The following is an 8,079-nucleotide window of genomic DNA, read 5'->3' as shown; positions in this document are numbered from 1 at the left end:
AAGAAATTTAAGTTAAAAAGTTTTTTTTCAAGAGATTTACTCTCTGGTAATCGATTACCAGAGGATGTAATCGATTACCAGTGGCCAAAATTGATTTACAACAGCTATTAAAATTTGAATTCAAAATTTGCACTGTGTAATCGATTACAAATATATGGTAATCGATTACCAGCAGTTATTGAACATTTTAATTCAAAATTTAAAGCTTGTAATCAATTACACATATACTGTAATCGATTACCATAGGAGATTTTCAGAAAATATTCTCAACAGTCACATCTTTTTCTTTGGTTCTTGAATGGCTATCAAAGGCCTATATATATGTGACTTGAGACACGAATTTGCTAAGAGTTTTTCAGAACAAAAAGGTCTTATCCTCTTAAAAAGCAAAATCGTTTTATCCTCTTAAAAATTCCTTGGCCAAAACACTTGTGATTCAATAAGGAATTATTTGAGTACTCAAATTGTTCAATCTATCTCTTTCAAGAGAGATTGCTTCTTTTCTTCTTCTTTATTCTGAAAAAGGATTAAGAGACCGAGGGTCTCTTGTTGTAAAGAAATCTGAACACAAAGGAAGGGTTGTCCTTGTGTGGTTCAGATCTTGTAATAGGCTTTTACAAGATAGTGGAACTCTCAAGCGGGTTGCTTGGGGACTGGACGTAGGCGCAAGGGTGTGACCGAACCAGTATAAATCTGAGTTTGCAATCTTTCTTCCCTTAAACTCCTTTATTTATTATTGTTTTATATTCATATTCAAATTGCTCTATTTGAATCAATATTTAAGAAGTTTTTTAAGGGAATTTATAACTTGAATAGAAATTGAAATAAAATTTTAATTGGGGAAATAGTTTGTGATATCTTAATTCAACCCCCCCTTCTTAAGATATCTGAGACCACTTGTCCAACAAGGAATTCAATGTCAAGACAAGTACTATGACATGGCTTGATGTCCCATATGAGGACCATACAAGGCATGAATTTCAAAGAATCTTCGATGTAAAGGGCATTCATGCTTTGGTTCTCATTGGACCAAATGGCAAAGTAATTAGTGTGAATGGGAAGTTAATGGTCTCCTCATATGGGTTGAATTCATCAAAATTCAAAAATTTGACTGTTTGTAGATTGTTGAGAAATATAAAACTCAAATATTGAGATTCATACGTTTAACTAGGTTTGTACCTCTATTTATTGCACTAATATATTATTAATTTGTTGGACTTTGAGATTTAGTTTTTTATTTGATATTTTGTTGCATGGACTCAAATGTAAGCAGAGTCAATATCCTCAATTGGTTGTTGATGAAATTTTTCCATTCCCATCCAAGGGGCAGACAAGCAAGGATAGGTGGTATGAATTCATTTGTATTTTGCCTCTGCTATATTATTGCATGACTGTACGTAACTAGTTTCACTAGAACTATGCACCTTATTTATTTATTTTTTGAATTAGCAGTTTAGCACTGATGTGAAGTGTTGTGATAAGACAAATAATTCAAGAAACTTATCCAGAGGAATTCATGTTAATCTTTTTGAAAATTATTTTGTGAATGACATTACAATTTTGCAATTGAATCCTAACAAACCTTGAGCATGTCTATGCTAATAGTAATAGTTTTCCTTGTTTGGCTTATGATTTATTCCTTCATGCATAGGTACCCTCCTAGCCATGGAGTCGTCTTCCCATCATTAGTGAATAGTTGAAAGCTTGATGTGCTATTATCACGGGTTGACACCAAAACTTGATATATTTCTAGTTGGGCTTTGTCTTATTTTGTTTCTTTGGTGAGTAATTACCATTACTGTTTTTTCTTTTTCTTTTTTTTCTCTTACAGGGTAAGAAGTATGTGTTTTTTGTCAATTCAGACAACTTGGGTGTTGTAGTTGACTTGAGTATCCTTATTTTAAGTTTTCATTCTTTTTTCTGTTATTTTGGTTGTATTAATGGTTTATTTATTTGTGAAAGTTGGTCACTAATGTCACCAATATCGTTAATTGGTTAATTTATAAATCTTAAATCATTTGATTGAGCACAAGAATGAATATTGTATGGAGGTAAAGAAAGACTTTTGTTCTCAAACAAATGCATTTTAGCTTTAGACTTGCATATTGATGTTTAGGGTGCTTGTAATGTAGGTCGCTCCCAAGACATTGGCTGACGTGAAAGGTGGCACTGTGATTTCTTACAAAGGAAGGGTTCAGGCTTGTAACAATTGCTAATTTTATTTCTTCTCAATCATGATTTAACTGATTAATTCAGTACACTGATTGTAGCAAATGTCTCTTTAATGTGGATATATTCCATGCACAATTTTTTTCCCAAAAGGAAACAAAAAATTTGAATTCAAAGTTTGATAATTATCCAACTCCCTCCCTCCCTCTTTGGTTTCTGACCCTTAAAAGAAAATATAAGTATGATCATTTAGGATTATAAGAAATTGGCAAGTAAGTGACATTTAGCTTTGATTGTTTGATGCAACTCTTTGAAATTGCCCAAGTCTCAGATGAACATGTAAGCTTCTAGATCTATCTTTATTCTTTCATCAGTTTCATGGATCTCTTCCCCCTTTCCCAAGTGTACCCAATTGTATGCATTTGTTTAGTAGATTATAAAGTATCATGATTAACTATGTGTGCATTTGGCTAAGAAGGTAATGACTTGCTAAATGTTAGAACATGTTTTTGCTATTTTCTATTGTTTTATATATTATTACAACTACCATAAGAAGTATAATCATAGTAAGGTTTATACAATGATGTAGTATTGTAAACAAAATGAAGTTATCCCCTCATTCTCCTTTCTTTTACACATGAATTCACCTTTTTCAAGTTGATGCTCACTTTGTAGCAGTAAGTCAGACTTTTTTTTATCATAATATGTTCATATTTGTTCATAATTCATGGTGAAGTTAGGAGCATAGTTTTATTTATTAGAAGTTCTTACGGAATTTATAAATTATCATTCAGTGTTTGTCTTTATTCAGGTCAGTGAAATTAAGTCTATAAAGAAATTCAAAATTTTCAACACAAATAATTTGTAAGTTATGCTAGTTAGTGCCCTGACTATTTTAAATTGTATACTCATTTGGTATTGACAATGTATAATCTACAGGTGGGTAAACTTAGAAGCAATTAAAAGTCTTGTTGAAGCTGATGATGCTCTGAAGATGGAAATTATTCCCAATCCAGAGGTGCAAATTGGACATTTTTTACTGATAATTTGATAAGAAATAACCTATCTTTTCCTTTTTGTTTTTCTTGGACATGTGTATTATATTGTGGGTTAATTGCTATACTGTAACATTAAGTTGGAATATTGTTGACAAAATTTGTGAATTTTATGAAGTTGTTGGAGTAAAAGTTCTTCAACTGGAAATTGTAGCTGGTGTAGCAATAAGGGTACTGAATGTTTATTAAGATATTGCTTATATGTAGTTAATGTTGAAACTTCTATTCTAGAGCTCTTAACATGATACTAGTATCTTTTAACAATTCTTTGACAAAGCTATTGGAATTAATGTGCCTCGATCTCGCTTCCTTCCCGTGAAAGCAACTTCAAACTTACTTTTTGTCCAGGTTATAAGATTTTCTTATTCAAGCCATGAGAACTTGCTTGGAAGTTGATATTTGTATTTTGTTAACACAATCAGTTATTTGTTGTGCAGTCGTACCTTTACACTTTACAAGATGGATTGGTTATTAGGAACCAAGCTAGGGCAAATCCTAAAAATCCTTCCATTGAATTGGGGCCAGAATATAAGAAGGTTAAGAGCAATATTACTATTAACTTTGTGTTAGGTGGTGAATATGAGTTTGACTTTCCCAATCTCCTTCACAAGTTAGCAACTTCTTGAGCCGATTCAACTCAATCCCCAGTATTGTTGAGCTTGACGGTCTAAAAGTGGCAGGCGATGTATGGTTGGGAGCTGGTGTAATCCTTAAGGTTTGGGATTTAATTCCTTACTTATATCTGATTTTTTGTTTATTTTTTCCTTTCATTCTTATGGTAGGAGATTGGGTAAATGCATATTGTTACTGCTATGATTACTAGTTGTAGAATTTCTCTCTTGAATATTTAATTCCTCATGTAATGATTTAAGTGAAAGTTGCATGAAGCATGATAGTGCCGTAGGAGCTCGGAATTCTTTGCAGAAAGTTTTTTTTCTTCATGATTTGAACCTATAACCTAGACACTAGGCTTAATGTTGTGTCAAGCTCACTCTCAACCAAATAGAGTCGAAATGTTCTTTTGAAAAATATTTTTGTTGATTTTGAAATTTATCTAATGCTTTTGTTTGTTGCTAGTAAAACTACTCACAAAGGAAACCATGCAATTATTTATTGATTTCCAAACTAACCTTGTTCATTTTTAGAACTTGGCTCCATATTTTTTTTTCTCACTATTAGTCATTTATTTTGTCTTCATGTTTTTTATGAGTCAAGATTTATCGAAAATCTTATTATTTTGCTTTTTAACATCTATCAACCATTATCTTTTCGATGCCTTAACAGGGAAAAACAAGTTTCTTGCAAAACTTGTTGTGAAGCTGGAAATACCTCACGGAGCTGTGATCAAAGACAAGGTATTTTACTTTACATGTTGGCCTTATTAGTCAACATGATCTACTAGAGCTTGTCATTAGGCCTAAAACATGAATTTTCACGCGTAGGAAATTAATGGCCCTAAGGACCTATGAGAGAAAGCTGATGATGAGTTTTGAAATCCATGTGATTGCAATCTTTGAGTCTTGACAACCTTAAACTAAAATTTGTGTGTTACTTCTAGTTTGGTAGGGTAAAAATAAGAAGGCAGTTTATGCTAAGGATGTTTGAACACTAAGCTTTGTATTTCTCATAATTTTGTTTTTAAACATTTTTTACAAGGACTCAAGGAGGATCCAAGCATGTTTTCTTTCCATATCATATTAAGCGTTTACACCTTCATTTTTTGTTGAGTAATTTGTGTTCCTCTATTTTATTGGGTGGTTATCGTGAGGTATTAAATTAGTGGTGTGTGGAATAAAAAAAGAGTGAAGTTAATTCGTCTGAAGAAAAAAACAAACCGAAAACTAGTGAGTGTTTTAGTTGCCTCGTTCAGGGTGGTTGTGAGTTTGTGGTTTATAGCTTTGAAATTCTATTTTAAAAATCATCTTAGAATATATACTTTCTAAGGCGGTTATCTGCAAAACCATCTTAGAAAGTAAATATTCTAATACGCTTTTTCAAAAAACCATCTTTAAATCCTCACATCTTTAACATTTTCTAAATAAAAAATAACATATTCTAAGATGGTTGCTAAAGAAACTGGTGTAGAAACTGAGATTTTAAGACGGTTCAAAAACCTTTGTGGAAAGTCTTAACTTTCCAACACTTTCCATGATGGTGGATTCCAAGACGGTTGAAAACCGTCGTGGATAGTCTTATATAACCATCTTTGAAAGAATTTTTTTTGTAGTAGTAAGAGTTGATCTATTATAGCATGACTCCAGGACTTTGACTAATGACATTATATCGCCAACCTTTATAGTTTCTTCAATTTGATTTCTCTCGATAGTGGGGATTTTTCCATTGGCAATTATGGAATCCATTTGTCATTCAACACATTGACGTCTGCCACATTACCAATCCTCTAATAATAGCTTACCTTCAGCACCCATTTTGGCACCCATTTTGCTCCTCGTAATACTAGTCCACCCAAAATTGGGCCTATATCCTTTTCCTGCATCCATGAATGGCTTGTGTTTGAAATATTTGGCCTTTAACACTCTAGCCATCAAATAATCTGGCTTAGTTGCAAGTCTTCAATCCTGTTTCCCCAAAAAGAGCTAGATTAAAATCATGAATGAAACGGAAACTCAAACCTCCACTCCTTTTATTTTTTGACAAGTTTTTCCAACTCATCCAATGAATTTTTTGGCTCTCTATATCACCTCCCCCCAAAAAATCTTGTCATAAGGATTTCAATATCATTACAAATAGACCGAGGAAGCATGAAACATCCCATCAAATATGTTGGAATTGTCTGCACAACATACTTGATCAGTACCTCTGTTTGAATGAACCAGTATAAACCTAAGTATTTTTACTTCTCTCCAAAGTTATTTTATTAGTATTCTCTTGTGTTGATTTTGATACACTTCATTACACAAGTCTGCTTTTGAAAAACCTTTGTGAAAATTCTATTTTATCAAGCATTGGACGTTAGTCTTTTGTTTTCAACAAAACTATTTTTCATTCACTTGACGATACTTTCAATATCTTGGCTTTAGCATATCTTCATGTGAAAAACTTATTTTTGTGAAAAAAGTTTTCATATTTATCTAACATTCTATTCAACTCCTCTTTTAGTGTGATATCTGTTATTTCAAAAAAGAAGATCAAAGGAAGATAGACCTAAAAATACTTTGGAGAAAACTTTTCACCATGATATAATTCTCTCGACAAAACAATTTTTGTTCAAAATATTTCATCCTTTGCATTACAAATTCATTCCTAATTTGTGCTAAATTTCTACATCCTCATATTGTGAGTAGATTATTGTAATCTTTTCAAACACTTTGTATTTTGTGAAACCTAGGAATGACTGTGTTAAAGAATACTCAGGTTTTTTCAATCTCAGATTGAGATTGTGTGTTGTAGTTAGGAGTGATATTGAGAATACTTATTTTGCAATATTATTTTGGTTAGTGGAACCCTTCTAAGGTTAAAGGAGAACTGGACGTAACTTAATTTGAGTGAACTAATATAAAAACTAGTGTTCTTTTATTTTTCCCTCATGCTCTTTTTGGACGAAATGCTTACGAACTTTTTTTTATCTAAAGCTTTGTGTGTTAGAACCTAATACATTGGATGATGTCAGGTTCCTAAAATTCTATCATTTTTTATGATAACAATTATATTAGATTTTTTATGGACTAATGGATTTTACTAAGTGTTACAGGAACAACAATGTCCAGTCATTGTTGGGTAACAAAATCATTCTTTAAGATTTAATTGATATACTCTTTCAACGTCCAAGGAATTGATACTTGTTTTATTAAGAGTTAAATTCAACATCCAATATGTTATAACTAAAACAAGTGTCCAAACCTTGTTTAAACAAGCTTTAAAGTATTGTGTTCTTTTGAACGTTCAATAGAAGCTAACAAACTTACACAAAATATTTATATCTAAGTTGGTTAACGCCCAATGATAAGTTTTTTCTTTTGTACATTTACGAGGTTCATACATGTTATAGAAATTATGAAATATTTTTGTTTCCCTCGTATGATTTGAATTTTAATCATTTGAATTTCAAGTGTGTGCAAGAATTGCTCAATAGAAAAGGATATCCTCGACAAAATCATTATAGCACAAGTAGTGAAGCAAAATATCATGTATTGCTAAAAAGGACAATAATATTGTCCTTTTCTCTCCTTTACATGCTAGCACGTGACAAAAGTTGACACCTATATGACAACATATATTTTTGAGAAGCCATTGATCACACAAAAATACATTCCATTGAAGCCTATAAACAAAAGACCAAGGAACTGGAATCAATAACAAAGCTATCATTATGCTCTAAGTGCTAAAACTCTACTAAAATCTCTAGACTATGAAACACTGAGATAAAAGAACAAACCGTTGCATAACGAAGTTATTATGTTGTACTCATGCTACATTGTTATTCTCTCTTTGAGACTTTTGAATCTTGTATTTATTTCAATTTGTTGTTTGAAAAACTAAGAGTGACAAAAAATACTTGAGTGTTCTTTAATCTTAGGGAAGATTAAAGGTGTGACAAAAGTGACCTTAAAAATACGTGTTGTAGCTAAAAGTTACAGGATAAAATAATTGTTTGTAATGAGTTATTGATTAGCATAACTTTTCAAGGATTTGAAGGAGAATTGGATGTAGCTTACAAGATTAAGAGAACAATTATACTCTGTGTTTTACTCTACCTTCTTATATAACTTGTTTTTCTCTTAAGTTATCTCTTTCGCACCTTGAAAACACAAGCTTTTGAAAGCCTTTTTGTGAAAATCATTTATAAGTGAATGGACGCTATCTAATCAACTTGGTTTTTGTGAAATTGTATTTG

At 31.8% G+C, this 8,079-nt stretch overlaps 1 pseudogene; it reads left to right on the top strand.

The window, feature by feature from the left end:
• Positions 1-933: 933 nt before the first annotated feature.
• LOC114385879 lies at positions 934-4,693 on the top strand (annotated as a pseudogene).
• Positions 4,694-8,079: the final 3,386 nt, after the last annotated feature.

The sequence above is a fragment of the Glycine soja genome, chromosome 15 (assembly GCF_004193775.1).
Source record: "Glycine soja cultivar W05 chromosome 15, ASM419377v2, whole genome shotgun sequence".
In the NCBI taxonomy this organism is placed as follows: domain Eukaryota; kingdom Viridiplantae; phylum Streptophyta; class Magnoliopsida; order Fabales; family Fabaceae; genus Glycine; species Glycine soja.
This window is presented reverse-complemented; position numbering and strand designations above follow the sequence as displayed.